The 16,979-nt window shown below is 44.5% G+C and overlaps 1 protein-coding gene across 2 annotated transcripts in view; it reads left to right on the top strand.

Annotated features, from left to right (window-relative positions):
- med13a (mediator complex subunit 13a) overlaps positions 1-16,979 on the top strand; it is an 81,430-nt gene that overhangs the window by 21,331 nt on the left and 43,120 nt on the right. The gene's annotated exons all lie outside the window — the stretch shown is intronic.

Here is a 16,979-nt window from a genome sequence, read left to right as displayed (position 1 = left end):
ACATGTTCAGTCCTGAGCCAGGACAGGCAGACTGCAGTCCGTTGAATATATTTGATTCCTGAAACCCACAGCAGATTTTCCTCATGTACACTTTTGAATATCTTTTTGGAACTGCAGGTATCATCGTAAACACCACGCTCATGTAAATCCAAAAAACATAACCGTGCAACATCTGATTATAACCAATGATTTGCATCTCAAACACAAATAGGAGGCAGTCTAATAGACTTAGCATGCTGATTAAAAAAAAAAATCTTTTACGACGGCAACAAAAGCACTTTGGTTTAACCTTAAATAAAACGGGTCACTGTTTGTTGCAGGTAGATGGATTACATCGCCTATATGATTCATTTTGTGCAGAATGAGTATTAACATAAGCTGCTGTTGTTCTGTCGAGGGAAAACCTGCCCTTGAATGTAATACTGAAACAACAACTTTTATGAATTTGTTCTCTTCTTAAAGGAAATAAATTACTCTAGAAGAGAATAATGGCATAGAGCGTGGCTACATTAAACAATTCAAAGGATTGTAAATGCTTCTGCCTTCGTATCATTGATGTTTCAGAAGAGCCTGGACCGGGCTCTGTCCCGATCCTGTGGATCAGCTCAGGACATTCTTGCATTGTACACGACTTTACAGCTGTGATATGAGAGTTTAAGGAAGTGAAAGGGCTGCCGTTGTGCCAGCGCTGTCTGTCTCCTATCTCCCCTCTTATTCTGAGTGTGTTTGTGTGCAGCTGAGGCATCCTCCTCCTCCTCCTCCTCCTCGTTGCTATCTGCTGAGCTGGATTTCTTGCCGTCGGTGTCTGGGTTTATTGATAACAGATGGAGACGTGGGTTATGAGGAGAAAGTGACCATAGCAGTTTTTTGCTGTGCACCCCCTCCAACTTCCTGACGCTTCTCGCCTCACCTCGTCTCCACACCGAACACGCAGCTATTACGTGTGAGCGCAAATGGAGGTCTTTTTAATATTTGGTTTTGACAAATATAATGTGAGGTGCCACAGATTTAACATTTGTGTATAAGAGTAGAGATAAATTGAGAAGCCTAATTGTGGAGAGAAAGCTCTAGAATGAAATAAGTTTATTCACTAACAGCTGGCGTACTCTCAGCTCTGTTCAGTGTGTGCATGTGCTAGTGTGTTGTTGTTTTTGGAGTTGTTTGCCAGATTTCCCAGTCAGGTGATCATGGGAGCCATGCAGCGGCATAATCTTGTGTGTGCACAAACACATGCTCGTGTTTGTTTGTAGGCCAGTTGTGCTGTCCAGGTTAGAAATGGTCTGAACCCTGCTGGTCTGTATCATTACCGCAGCGTACAAGTTGCCAGCTTCAATGCAGACTCTTTGACATCGTTGCATCTGTAGACAATGACTCGCATCTCTCTGGAGAAGTGAGATCGACTTTCATTTAAATGGATTGGTAACAGACAGACAAACAGACAAAATGATACTGCAGATTAAGCTGATTCTCTTCTAAGCTGTACACATGCCTTGTTTTTAGCTCTATTGCCTCTTTACCCAGTACGGTGATGACAGAGGGCCCCAGTCAAGGGAAACAACAATGGTCTTTTCCTCTGCTGTGGAATTCACAGGCCACCCTCTGTCTGTGTGTCTGGCTCTCTCTCTCTGCTCACCCTCGCTCTCTCCTCTTCCCTCCATCCCCCTCTGCTGTCACGGAGCAGACTGGGCAGGTTATAAATAGTGGTGCAACCACCCTGAATCTCAGTTGTCGTCAAGGATGTTTTTCCTTTCTCCTTTGGTGTGATCCGCTGTGCCCCAGCCACGCTGGGATTTCAACAAACAAAGCACCACAAAACTGTGACGGAAATTCACCAGACCCCTTTAGTGTTTGTTTTTTTTTTTTTGATGTCACTGCTGTGCCCAGACCAGCTGGTCTGACACTGAAGCATTTCCTGAGCCGCTATTGATGTATGGCTGTGGTGTTAGCCATTATTAAATGGTGCAAGTAACATTGTTCTTTGTTTCTGTGGGACATGGTAATGCCGACTGCAGAGTTCAGTTCTCTTATCCTTCTTTGCATCTTGTCTCCATAGAGATATTCAAGTTTGTCTTACCAGCACTGCCATAGAGAACACTGTTCACACATTGGGAGACTCGCTGATTCCATCGGGAGTGGGATCAAAAGGTTCCAGGGAATTCCCACTCGCATTGTCCTGTGAAAACTCTCCTTAACTGTGCATTGTTTTGTGCCTGACATTCTTGGATACTTTCCCTTCCCTCCCTTAAATACTGAAACACACTATACTGATTACTTCACATTGTTTGCCAAGACCTCTGTTCATCTGTCTCCTCTAAGCAACTTGTTCACCTTTCATTGACAAGTAGGTCAGACACTATTTAGCATCGCCTCTCGTTCTAAATCACAAGTGGATTTGCGGCAAGGAAAAGCACAAATATCCTCAGTAACGTATGGCTTTTTGTATTTGACCACTAGTCTCATAAAATGTCTCTGAACAATAAAATTGTTTTCCTAAGAGCATAATCGCTCAGGTTACAGAAAGATAAGCACTTCAGCTGGGGATTACCACACAGCTATCAGAGGACTCTTGTCACCAGGATGATATTTATCATTACATCTTTAGATAGTCTGAAATATCTGGTGCTGTTGAAAGGCTGCAACATCCCACATGCAGGTTGAGGAGAGAGTCAGGTGCACAATAACATTGCAGGTGACACAAGTTGGTGTCCAGCTGGTTTATGCTGTTTTCTCTGTGAAGTTACTTGCACGTGTGGGGCAGCAGCTATTGATCTGCATATTCATTTCTTGAACATTAGATTAAATGTTGGATATTAGTAAGAAATCCCTGTCTACGTCATCTTGTTTTGGCTGGACAGATGGGAATGTTTGGGAATTTTCCTTGACTTCACATTCTGGTTCTTTGGAGAGTTGCTTGGACAGAACAAGGCATTTGATGTCATTATCTTGAGGTATTAAAAAATGTGATAGGCAGCTATTATCTAAAGATATAAATATTAAGATAAATAATTGATCAATGCAAACAATCAAAAGATTAATCTGTTGTTTATTAATCCACAGCCTGTCGGTATTAAGTTGAGCAATCACTACAGAGTACTTTGAGTGCACCATTGTGGCGCTCTTCTCATTGTCAGTCCTCTTCTTGGGTGTGCAGCTCAAATCAGATCTGCAGATGGGAAACACCAGATACCCCTCTGATCGTCAGACAGCTCCTGTGCAGCATCCAAAGTCTCCAGTTGGTGGAGGCTGTAGCCAGCTGACAGTGCTCATAACCTCAACCCCAGACCTCAGCCTGTGTTAGAATGCTTACATCATCTCTCCGCCCCTCCCCTTCGCTGCTTCTCATTTTAGCCTGATGTATGTGGTGCACGGCACACGGCAGACTTAGTGCTGTAGATCTAATAACCGCACGAGAGAGAACAACAGCGGCCTCACTTGTTGTTCTTTCACGTCAAGACATCATGCATATTCAAACGCATTTTTCCTTGAGAAGCCCGTTTTTATGAGTTTGCATGAAAAACAAATATTTCAGGACAGTTAAAATGTGATATTGAGAAGGATTTTGCTGTTTTTTTTTTTTTTTTAAATGCACGGTTTTAATTAAATCATTGCATATTGATTGGCCGAAGCCTTTGTTTTTAACGGGAACTGCAAATGCAGCAGTATGTGTTGATCCAGCTGACAGTAATTCTCTTTGTCTGGAGTGCAGGCGGCTCCAAGTTGTGCAGCCTGCTCGTTTCTGTGAACCTTATACTGCTAGGTAGACTGGCTTCAGGAAACACAGAGAAAGAGCGGGAGAGAACACAAGGGAAGGAGGGAGGCAGTGAGGGAACGAGCAAGGGAGAGCTCCTCTTGGTTGTCATGGCAGCAGGGAAATGCACCCTGGGATCGTGTGTTTCCAAGGTGAAGTGGGATGCTCGTGCTCTATTGGTCAGCTTAAGGCAGACTAACTCGTTGACTTGCTCCTAATTGGCTGCGTTACTGAAATTCAGAGCAACATTAAATCCAGTCAGCTTTGATGTCTCAATTTGATCAGGACAAAAGGGATAACATTTCTTTTATCTGCTTGGTATGCACTCAGTATTTAGAGCAGCATTTACAAGATCTACGATGTGTTCCAACTGCGCTGCAATCAGGAGCGTGTTGGATTACGACTCCACTGTATTTACATATGTGTGTGTTACGTTGTGCATTCAGTTATTGTTGTCTGGCTGCAAGCGTCATTAACAAACCGAGATGTTATGAAATGAGGCCAGTCTGCAGCAGCTCTTATTACAAGAGCAAATGATAATGAACAAATGCAAACCATAGGGATACAGTAACAAGTATGCCTGCATAAACACATCCAAGCGTCTACACTTTATTATGTGGGTGAGCACATTCTTCCTCTATTGTTTGGGCCTCAGTGTTGGGAGGTGAATGTGTGAGTCCTGGTGCGCTGTGGCAGGCGGAAGCAGAGAGCAGCACTCTGTTAAGTAGGACAGTGCAGGATAAAGGGCCACTGCCTCCAGTCTGGGGCTAAAGTGCTAAATTTATCCCCTCCCTGCTCCCAGCACAACACAAACACACAGGGAGACGGGCATACAAACATGCTCGTCAACAATCGGCATGCGAGCCAGTCCACATCGAGGGCAGTCGCATAGTTGGCACACGAGGTTTTCATTAGAATGATGAGCGTCGGACATGAGAGATGCAGTCAGGAGACGATGTAGAGAGCGCACAGAGCAGGACAACCCTCCTGAACACCTCGCCCCCGACACCCGACCTCCTACCCCCAGGTCTTGCCTAAACTTCATCAGTCTCTCTAGCAACAGGAACTCCAGTGAGGCTGGGCTGTGGGGACATGTGACCTGGCCCTCTGGATAGATCATGTTGCTGGAGAGATCCTGTCCACAAGATAAATATGGCTCTTATAAAAAAATACCCAAAATATTGTTACGGATATGGCTTATTTGCTTAGTTGCTGCACAATTATACATTATTAATAATCCATTTACTCTTTGCGTGTCATTAGTGTTAGAATAAAAAGCAAAGCCCCGTGCACCACTGATCTCAGATAGACCCTACAATTTGTAGTTATTTTCTAATTTTATACCCACATTTGAACCCTCAGCTGTAAGGCAGATTGCATAAAAACTATATTTATACATTAAATTATTGCCTGAGAGAAAGAAGTAAACACTTTCCCCCCAAATAAATTTAGATCACTTGGCTTAGTAGAGTGGATTATTGCTTTCTATCACGATGGTGAATGAGGTATAGAATTTCCAAGTAAGCGAGACTACAGAAGCTAATAAGACTGTGATTACCACGTCTCATGACGCCTGTGCACAGTGAGCAAAACATTTAGAATATTTCGAGCAGCGCGAGGAAACGAGAGACCAGCAGAAACTTGTAGCACCTTGTCGTAAGATAATTCGCTAATTTCCGCTCCTGCATGCCTTCCTCATTTCCTCTAATACCGGCTACAGGCCCTGGGAGAACAAAGAATTCATCTCCCGTTACTAAAGTTAACAGCCATCATTGTCTTTTTATGCGTTGCAGCGCTGAGGAAACCCACTCTGGTGCTAGCAGTGGGATTCAAGGGTAGCAGCAGCAGGGACACATTTCCTTGCTCATTGAGGGAATCCTGTGTCCTTACATTTCCTCTGCTGCCTCAGTTCCCCTGTTCTTCTCACCCGCCCGCCTCCTCAGCCTCTCTGCCCTGCATTCCTCTCATTCCTACCGTCTTCACCATGTGACCAGAGGCTACGGCGGAGAACAGGGCCAAGCCGAGGTCTGAAGAAGTCGTCATAGTTAATCCGTCAGGCGTCACTCTCTCCCTGGCTACCCCTCCCGTCCTCTCTGTCCTTTCCTAAGCAACTGTGAGTCCTGTGCTGCTGTCTTTAATCCAGAGGTTCAGACAGATGGTCACATTTAAAGCAAATCCTTTATATGGTTTTGGACCTTTCACCTCATCACTGTACGCTGCTAGGTGGCTGCAATGTAGCCTGAACTAACCTAAAACGTCTACGTTTGGCAAGATAAATATGGGTTTCAGTTTAAATCCGCTGCAGTGGCCACAAGTGCAGCTAAACAAGAATCTGCAGTCCTTCAAAGTCCAATAGATTCTTGTCACAGATGGCACTTTGTGGCCATCAGGTGAAACAACTCATAGATTGTTATCTTCTTTCAGAAAGCAGTTGGTTTTGCATGTAGTTGCTTACGGGAAACTTTTTTACAAATGCCGAATGTTCTTGCTTTTCTACTGCTGGCCGAGTTGAGGTCTTAAATGAACTGTATACGCAGATTTTCCATGTTCCCTTTATGTAACCAAACAATAGAAGAGGATGTTGGCGTTTCTGAAGAGTCACGGCGACTCGCTGGTTTCAGAAGTGCGTTATGCCCGGTGTTATTAGAGTAACAGATGTTTTCAAAGCATCAGCGAGCAAACTTCCACCGCCGTGCACAGAAGCCATGCACAGAGCATAGAGAACAGCTTGTTTCTCCAACAAGGGAAGTTGCTTCTTGAAGTTTTGTTTGTTCTTCCCATTTAGACGTCGTTTTTTTGACGTCATTAGATTTACTCTGAGAAAGCTTATGCAGTCACTGGAGCTAATGCTGTCCGCTAATACTGTTGAAATGTATACAGGCCATATATTGTATGTGTTTCTTCTTGCCTCAATATGTCAGGAAAACAAATCTGACTACTTAATTTGAGGCGTCACCATAAAACATGCAATTCTTAGTGATCTTTAAAATGAATTGTATGTAGTACTGTGCAAAAGTTTTAAGCGGGGATGCTTTGAAAAACACGCCTTCAGAGCAGCACCAGTTCTCCTTGGCACGCTTTCTCACGGTTTTACAAAGTACTTGGCAAGGGGAATGTCCCAGGAACCCTGGGCTACATCCACACTAATAGGTTTTCCTCCGCAGCTGCGAGTGCACAGGGTCTGTTAAAGTCGGGATGTAGACTTTGGCATCTACCTGTCTGTGGATGTCTGTGTGTCTGTCTGCTTCAAGGGCAGTAGTATGCAAATTCAGAACATGCAGACGCTGATCTATTACGCATGTGTGTAGCAAACTTCTTCAAGACGACTCCTAAGTGGTGCAACACCAACATGTTGAACGTTGGGATTGTAATCGAGGCTTAATGGGCCTAGAAAACACATATCACATGACCGCTTATGTAAGCGGGCGTGCAGGTGTCGACACGAAGCGAGTGGTTGGTTGCTTCTTTCTGGAAAACACAACAAAGGAGGGACGACACGCAGGACCAGAGATTTCTTTAACTGCACAACTAGCTCAGCAACACCTGCAGTGTGTTATCCACGTTGGATTAACCGTTGGTATTCAAGGCTGATGCTGTTGTCTCTTCTGGAAAAGCGATCACGTGATGGGAGTGTGATGAATCAGGGAGTCACTGTGGTGGCAGAAACACGGATGTCTGCATCATCATTTAGAAAATTCTCTTTCCAGACTAAAAAAAATGCAACTGTGGAGTTTTTAAACAGAAACGGGGGCAGCAGCGTTTTCTAAAGCCGTCTATTTTTGAGGTCCCAAAAGGCCACGGCGGTTTGGATGTGAGGCACAAACGTAGCAGGAGTCATGTGTTTGGAAATAAAAATGTTTTAGTGTGGGTGAACCTGCCTCAGTTGTTCTGTGGTTTTTACGTCGTCTCGTCGCTTCATGTGATGCTGGGCTCACACCATCTGTTGCTGCTGATGCTCTTTCATGACTCTGGCTGGATGTCGGGGGGATTGTCGTCAATACATCTGTGATCGATCAGATGCCTCCTTGATGGAATTGTATGATGGATAGGAATGTATAAAGTGCCAAAACCTTTTCCACCCTACATGCACCGTGAACTGTTCACCTCATGCTGAAGTCTAATTTCCCTCCAGAGAGTTAGCAAGCCTCTGATATTTATTTTGACATTCACTGCATTAATTAATTTGTTCAGTAGGACAAAGAGATTATGTCTCCCTGTTAACCTTTCTGTGTTTCTCCTGGACACAGTGAGAAAACACCCAAATTTGCTCAGGGCATGTATTAATATTTCTGTGTAGAATGTGTCAAAGCTGCCGGTTGGAATAAAAAAACGTAGTGTAACAGGAGTACAACATGATTATCGAGAGACGTTTGAGCTTATTTAAAAGAACCATTGCAAAAGCAGGCCTTGCCTTTCTGGGTTAAGTGCAGAAGCCCGGCTTTAATCCTGGATAAGACTGTCTGATTGTCCCCGGCCATGAGTAATGAATATTTATTATTGCAACTCACACGTATGTTGTGATGACTCAACCGGCGTTTAAACTGACGTGAAACTATTTTATTATCACATATCAACATGGAAACTGTTCGTTTTTTCACAGACAGATTCACAGTCTGTCTTGTGCTGCACAGTTAATTGTTTGTAAGCACATTATGCGTTCTGAATAGAATGCATATTTTCACAATTAAACACCTATCAGCCTGCAGTGGTGTACTCAGTGTCTCTTTCACAAGAAGGAACAGATGTCGCATCGCAGTCGTGATACGGCTGCAGTGATTATGTGAGCGTGCTAATGAGCATAATTACTGAAAATATGCTTTTCAGAAGAGCAAAGGTATGTGGCTCAGATTGAGAAAGTGGCTTTTTAAGCTGACGGCAGGTATATATTTGAAGTTTTAATATTTGTATTTGTTTGGTGGAGCGGAGGAGAGCTGAGCAGATAGTCATGTACAGTGCATATGAGTAGTTAGCTTTGTGCTAAGGCTACTCTGCCAAGAAGAAATCAAACAGCGACAGGGTATCAAACAGGGACAACCTCAAGTCTTATCAGTCTGTCTGTCTAGGAAAGGAAAGGAAATTAAAATGACTTTTGTCTTATACAAAACATCTATCTGACAAAATAGCATCCAGACCAAGTATATAGTCGCCGAGACAACAGAAACGTGGGGATGACAGCAGGTGTATTTGGGGAACCAGAGTGTGTGTCCATGTGTGTGTGTGTGATGCAGCCTGAACAGGGAGGGAGCTGGAACCCGGCTGGCTGTCAGGGTTATGTCAGTATTATCTTTAGTCGACTCCGGCTGGATCCGCGTGTGGCTACGATACACTTGCAGAGGATCGGATTTCTCCTCTTTTTATGGACTTGTCGTTCTATCTCTTTCCATTTCTCTTCCCCTTCCAAGTTTAATCTGACATATATAAAGAGGCTCAGCCCCCCTCTCCATTTGTGGCAGAGGGAAATCAATTCAAAGTAATAGAGCTCTGCATGTGTGAAAGTGCTGGCCTTAAGAGTTTTAGTTGAGTGTTTTCTCCGGCACCTCGTCTCCCGTGTAAAGTGTGCACTAAAGCTAGAGCCGGTGTGTCTCTCTGGGGCTCGTGTGTTTTTGTGTTTGTGGTGCTTTGGCAGTAGACAGTGCTGTTGTTTCCCAGTGGTCAGGTGGCTAGACAGTAGGGAAGATTATATCACCCTGGAAATGTGTCCTCTCATTCACTGCTGTTTACCACATTCATTCCCTCTTTTCTATCCGGCCTCCCTTATTTGTCTTATCTTTCACTTTTGAGCCAAATGCCGCAAATGAAACCGTTGCGTTTCATTCTCGTGGCGTGTTTCCTGTCTCATGTCAAAACCCAGTGTGGCATTTGATACGAGAGCCAAATTTACGCTGTCTTTCAGCGTTAAGCATGACATCAACTATCAAGCCATTTAGGCGCTAACACTGTTACTCTGGAAAATAGCTTCCTTGCTCTTTCCAAGAAAAAGCTTTAATAACTAACCACGATTTCTCAGCAAGTCTCCGTTACATCACTGTCCAAAACAATTTATCCGTGCTCTTATTACTGTAAGCTTCAGTTCGAGAAAAAAAAAACAACATTGTTTATTAATGCGGTGCCAGAAACGGTGCCCATGCAGCATGTCCTGTCACTGCAGCAGCACATGACCAGTCAAAACATGTTTACACGCCCCAGAACGTAGGAACAAGCTGCTGCACATGGCAGATATCCACGAACGAGGCAGACCAGAGGTGACTGCTGGGTACAGTGCAGCCGAATGGCCAGCAGAGGAATAAAGTCTCCTTTTCCCAGAGGAAGGCACACTTGTTGTTGTTGTTGTGCTGAGGAAGTGTACATAAGCTGAACGGAAGCTCGGTTCTTAGAGCCCAGCCAGCCGAGCCCAGCAAACATCTGTGGAATGTCACAGCTCGACAGGACCTTTCTCTTCCTCCCGTCTCTGTCTTTATATCTTCCCTGAGCTGTTGTTGCCACTTCAGGCTCCATGGTGTACGATTGACTTTTGATTCACCTCAGATCGAGTTTCATATTACCTTGGTAAGCCCGTGTGTGTGTGTGTGTGTGTGCATTCATCTCGTACCCAAACAGCAAAGCATGTGACCCCTCGGCACCGCGGTGGGTAGCTAATGGGCCGGGACGGTTGTGTCATCGTTCACAGCCTTAACGGGATTTGTTTCACATTTCCTCGCAACTTAATAAAACATAAAATCTACACGCTGCGTTCTATTAAACCAACAGAAATCAAAGACTGCACTCAATAACTTTAGAGCAAAAAAATGATTAAATAAAAATGACGCCAGTTTTGTTGGTTAACCGTATCTAAACAGCCAAACAAAAAATAATCCAACGAAAGTGAAAATGCCACAAATGCCTAAAAAATCTAGCAGCTGCACAATAATCCTGTAATAGAACAAACTGACATCCATGTAGTGCAGCTCAGACGGTGAACGAAGGAGTCTGGATGCTCCGTCCTCGCAGGTTTACACCAGCAACTGCTTTTGTTGCCATTTGCTGAAACAACAAGCCACAAATTCATCTGCTGGCAAGCCTGGATCCAGATAACACGTAGAAGATAATGAGATGATGTTGCTCGGCAGTAATTGTTTTATTCTGAAAGAACAGTCTTGTTTCCTTTCACTGCTGCACTGGCCCATTGTCGATTGTTAGATAGGGAAACACAATGGTTTTGAGGGAGTCAGAATTTGTGCTCGCGAGAACAAACGTTTGAGTAAATATAAGATTATTCATTAAAGCAGATCAGCCGGCTGAAATTTGAGTCGATTAACTGATTAGTTGATCGACGAGTTTGCGCGGACGATTTGTTAGGAGGACAAAACAAGCAGTTTAAAGACTCCTCGAGGCCTCGGAGGGATGGTGAAGGGCAGTTTTTGACCTTTTTGTACATGAAACAATTCATTCATCAATTCAGAAGCATAATAGACAGATTAATCCATAATGACAAATAATAGGCAGCTGCAGCCTTAAAGATTGGTAGAAAAATGTAGAGTTTTTACGTGGCGTGCGGTTCTGTTTGCGTCCGTTGGTGCAGGTGGAGTGAACAAGCTCCCAGATGAAGTAAAACGTCAGAAGTTCTGCTCAAGAACGACGCCATGGGGCACCCGTATAGCTCACCTGGTTGAGCGGGCGACCCATGAACAGGGGCTACAGTCCCCGACGCAGCGGTTGTGAGTTCGAATCCCGCTCACGACCCTTTGCTGCAGGTCTCGCCCTCACTCTTCTCCCCCCTTTCCTGTCTCTCTCCACTGCTCTACATAAAGAACGACGCCATGTGCTGAACGTCAGAACCAAACTTTTGGTTGGATGAAACGACCATCCCGTGGTCATGTGTTGTTCGGCGCCACACAGCAGAATATTCATAAGGCAGTGATGGAGGCTGTCAGTCCCGCTCACCTCCCGCCGCTGCTCCGGTCTCCTCCCGCCGCTGCACAGGTCGCCGCTGGTCTTTGGCACCTCATTTCCATGGCATGCCAGCTGAAGGCAAATATGCCCACCTGCCTCCCTTTGTACGTGGCCCTGCTTCAAATCCTCCCTGGATTATCTTATTGTCTCCTTACTGAGCCAAAGGCCACTAGCCATTTGCATGTGAGAGGTAGAGCGGGGAGCGCCTGTGTCGACAATGAGAGTGATGTGTGAGCGAGCGAGCGAGCGCTGTGTGTGACGGCGAGGAGAGGAGAAGGAGAGAGGAGATCAGAGAGCAGCCCGAGCCATTTGCCAGCTAATAGATGAAGAGCACAGGAGAGAGAAGTGGGTGGAAAAGGTGGAGACAGAGAAAAAAAAGATGATTAAAAGATCTTGTGGTTGTTTTTCAGGCTGTAACAGCAGCCAGTTCTCCTCTATAGTCTTTCTCCACATGACAGACTCAGAGAGGCACATAAAGAAGTGAAGTGAAACCCCACAAATCTGGTTAATGAACATAATATTCTGACAAGTGTCAGGTTGTTCAGAAGGCTGTTTAACTCCACCTGTATCGCACATTTTCTCTCCGCTGTTCATGATTTATTGAATTCCTCCTATAATTACGAAAACAAACAAGAAGGGAAGTATTTAGTCCTTTTAAACAGGGATTTCTTTGTCCATTAGCTCATGCAATAGTGTGCTGCTGACAGGTGGTGTTTGAATTGCAGGCATGCACAGTCTTCTGTGGCACTCAACACTGTCCTTGGGTTTTAGCCTTTTTGAAGAGTTAGCAGTATCTTGCTGCAGGGGAGATGACATTCTGAAATCCCTGAGAACCTGAGTCTGGAGGCAGGTTCAGCACACTATAACAGACACAGTGTGTCATGGATTAGGGCCCCTAAGGGGTCCCGCAGGGAATTCCTGGGGACCCTTAGGCCAAGTACGAAGGTTTTCAAATGAAATCATAATGAATTTATGAGTTAATTTGGAATTGAGGCAGAAGTGGGGCATTACAGAGATGTCTGTGTTCCTTAAAAAGCATAAGAGGCCTCTGCGATGGGCCGTGGAGCTGTGGCACAAAACCCTCTGTAAAACTGCAACACAAAATAGAGTGTGTTCATAAGGATGTTTAACATAACAGGCTAGTTATATCACCTGTTCTGACCCTGAATGCTAAGCTAACCAGCTGCTGGCTGTAGTTTTATATGTGCTCTGTTCATTTCTCATCGAACTCTCAGCAAGGATCAAAGTAGGAACATATCAGGGTAATACTTGTTAAATCGGTGCTGTGCTTTCCCAATACTTTGACTTGACCTGCTCACCTCAGCTCAGCTACCACACACTCTTTCTGCTCACCAGCTGCTGTTTGCAAGTGTATGTGTGTCCCACATGCGGTGGTGTGTGTGCACTCATGTTTGTAGCACCAGCAAGCTGTGTGTGTTTGCACAAGAATTGAATTTGGCACGATGCTGTGTGTTTGTGTATGTCACATGTGTGGACAGGACTCGTGCACACAGACGGACCGACAGATCCAATAGGCTTGTGCTGCGTTTTGTCACAGTGCAGGCTTTTCTAAATCCTGTTCCTTTTTTGTGTGTTGGTGAGAGAGGCAGTGGAGAGGAAGTGCGTCATGTGTTGTTGTTGTTGTTGTTGTTGTTGTTGTGGTGCTGACCAAGCACCTGTTGACATTCGAACCATCCCTCTTTTGGCAGTGGCTCTGCAACTTGGTGTTATTAGTGTATGAACATCACTACATTTAATACAGCTGACCTGCAGGATTATCTGAATATCATCTGTTCACCTGAAAGACTAAAATCACAGAAGCAAATGGTGAAAATACAGATTTGTTTTAGGCTGCACCTCCACATTTAAGCTTTAATAGCTGGACATAAACAGAACCATGTGACATTTAGATATTTAAAGTGATATTTCCGTATATCCAGAGCCGTTCTCTGCTGGGTAGTAATGTGATCGTTTAGAACGAGAATGGTTAAATGTCAACAGCTGGCATGTCTGATAATCTTCTTAACAGCTGACACTGACAGAGCAATCTGTACAATCACATTTGTAAAGGAATTGATTTCAGTCTGGTATGATACTGTGTGTGAGGCCCGGGTTGTACTTCTGCCTGCTGAGCCACAGATGGCAGCCCTCTACCTCAAGCTTACAAGTGTCCTGCAAACACAGATGTGTGTGAATGTGTAGTGTCAGGTTTTCTTTGCATGCGAGAGGAGAATGGTACGCTGTATTTCTGTTGATGTCTGCAGAATACACTGGCACATTTTGTCTCTCTCTGTAGTCTCTCACTTGCTGCTCCTTCCCTCCCCTTGTCATTGTCCAGGCCATTTCCCCTCTCCTCCTCCTCCTCCTCCTCCTCCTCCTCCTCCACGGACATCAATAAAGCCCAGTGTTAGCAGGATGGCGTGTTGGTCAGCAACATAGACAACAACACTTTTAATTGCTGGGCCAGCGAATCAGTTCGTTTATTTCTTTAAAAATAGAGAATAGAGCCAGACATAACCCACCCTTACTCTCCTGTTTGGGATCGCCACATCTGTCACTGCTGCTACTGTTGGGCTCCATGTGGTGCAAATGAGAAGGGATCATGTCTGTCTGCCTTTCTGCCCCCATCTTTATTGCTCTTCTCGCTGTTTCGCTCACATGCTGCAGGTGGTTTGGTGGCATGTCCTACCTCAGGACTGGAGGCTGTTTTACACAACACACACACACACACACACACACAACACACACACCCTCCAGCTGTACACTGCAGTCACAGAGGCCTGGTGTAATTTACTACTTGGGCACCTGAACAGTCGTGACACACCTCCCAAACAAAGGTGTCTTTGCTCTCTGTGCCAGCATGTGGCCTAATTCCCCAGATGTCTTTTCACAACCCCACCTGGCGGCACACCAGCGTTTTCTTCTGTCTGCATTTATTCTTCTGCTTTTCTTCTGATGTCCACTGGCAAAAGAGTGTGTGTTCCTATTTTTCTTACTTTTATCCCAGCAGGCAGTAAATCCTGCTCGAACACCTACATGGTGGCAGTAATTAATTTATTATACTAAAGATCAGGTCAAGGTGTTGCAAAGAAAAAAAAATGGATGTTTTTTTTTTTAATTTTCTGAACTAATGGGATGTTCTGCAAATGATTACACATGAATGCAGAGTATGGACCAAACTTCTAGTGAGTCGTTGTTTAGCTCTTAATTTAAACTTTTTAACTCCATTGCAAGAATGTAAGTTTTGTTCCTTAAGTGTACACAAACGATGCAAACATCTAAATGCACTGTGCACTTAATGCTTAAAGAGCATTTTGAGCAATATTTTATTTTATTTATTTTTTAAAGTTTTTTTTTTTTGGCCTTTTTGCCTTTAATTAGATAGTGCAGTTTCAGAGAGAGACAGGAAAGTTGGGGAGCAGAATGGGGGAAGGACTTGCAGCAAAGGGCCATGAGTGGGATTTGAACCCATGGCCGCTGCATCGGGGGCTACAGCCCCTGTACATGGGACGCTAGCTCAACCAGGTGAGCTAAAGCGGCGGCCCCATATTTTATTTTTAAGTGAATGACAAAATTAGAGTCAAGACTAGAAGACACATCAGTCTGTTGGAGTTCTGGGAACTAAAAGAAGAACCACAATACATCGTCCTGTTTGTGATGGTCCATAGGGTCACATTTCCAGGTGCTATGGAGAGCAGATAAGTGAGACCACTGAGTTACTCATTGCATTAACAGTAATTAGTGGTAACTGATACGACTTTTTAGGACAGCAGTGCGGCCAAATCCTTCTTCACATTCAAACCATAATCTTTGGACTGGCTGACCATCATACTTTGGAGCAGTACTGACTACACCAGGAGGCTGGCATGTACGTTGTAGTGCAGTACAGTAGAGAAAAGATGTGAATTGACTTTTTTCGAGCTCATGCCGATGCTATAAACTATGACCAGACCAGGCCTGATGCTGATCTTTGGGACTATTTTAGGACATCTCTAACAGACAATATGTTTGACATGCACAGATCACATTTAAATGTCATCTGTTGCTAATATGAAAGAGCATCGTCGTGGCACAAAGGCTCTCACTAGAGGAATGGTTTAAACTTTTATACTGGCAGATATCAGGGGGGAAACATTCAGAGCCTGTACGTCCAGTAAAGCACAGACTGTACGAGACTGTTAGATATTTTTTCCAGGACTGTCTTAGGAGCTATTGGTTACTGCATTTATTCCTGCTGTAGTAAAATAGAGCTTTCATGCTCCAGAGTATAGAACCAGAGATGTCCGTTTACAGCTGTCCTTTACAGTCACCTGCTGGATGACGTTAACTGTGTTGAGCAACACTCAAGTCCATTATGTTTCTCCTTATTGAAATGTTTTTTTCATTCTGCTCTGATGATTTTTTTTGTAATTTTTAAAATGATCTGATGCAAATTAGGTCCACATGTTCCAGAATGTTTTCCGTGTTGGCGGTGCAGAAATCCCCTTTTTGTCTTCATGTATGTGCAACTCAACACGATGCCAATGATGGGAATTTTACTCTCAAGCTTTCTAACTCTGATGAACACCCCTCTGAAGCTTCATATTGGCTTCAGTCGAACTACAGAGTGCAGAGCCGGTTTCTGCCTGAACACTCAGCCTGCTGAAGCCTTACGCTATCCTGAGGTGAACTTCTGGAGGATTGTGGAATGTGTCCCCTCATCACTTACGCTGTAGCTGCATTAGGAGGATTTACCTGCTGTGCTGAGAGGAGGAATGATTACAGTGACCAGTAACTCTTTCATTGTGCTTAACGTGGGGGCATCGAGTGTCTGCAGCATCTTTTGCTTTGACAGTCCAACACCTAAACACTGAATATGTGCATTTTGGGTAGCTCTGCTGAGGATATTGAAGTCTCTCTTTGGCTCTGACTCACCCATCTTCCATCTGTAAAATTAGAATATTCTACATTCATGAGCATTCGCGAACTGGAGCCGTGTTATTTTTACAGGAAAAACAAGTGTAAGATGAATGTCAAGCTCCGGGGGGCTTAGGGCATCTCTCCACTACGTAGGTGGTATTATCTTATTGAAGTGCTCTCTCTTTCTCCCGGTCTCTGTCTGCCTCGCTCTCCTTTTTCTGCTCCTTTTCTTTAATCCTCTGCAGAGTAGGTGTGTCAGAGCGCCAGAGACACGGAGAGAAGACTGATATTTGCTTAACCAAATCCTCAGAGGAGGCAACCCTCTTTGATCCACTTCCAAATTTACTGCGTCAACTCTCATTTGGTCATTCGTCACTTGCGCTGTCTCTCGCGCTCTCGGCGT

The sequence above is a fragment of the Stegastes partitus genome, unplaced genomic scaffold, assembly GCF_000690725.1.
Source record: "Stegastes partitus isolate 25-593 unplaced genomic scaffold, Stegastes_partitus-1.0.2 Scaffold375, whole genome shotgun sequence".
Taxonomy (NCBI): Eukaryota; Metazoa; Chordata; class Actinopteri; family Pomacentridae; genus Stegastes; species Stegastes partitus.
This window is presented reverse-complemented; position numbering and strand designations above follow the sequence as displayed.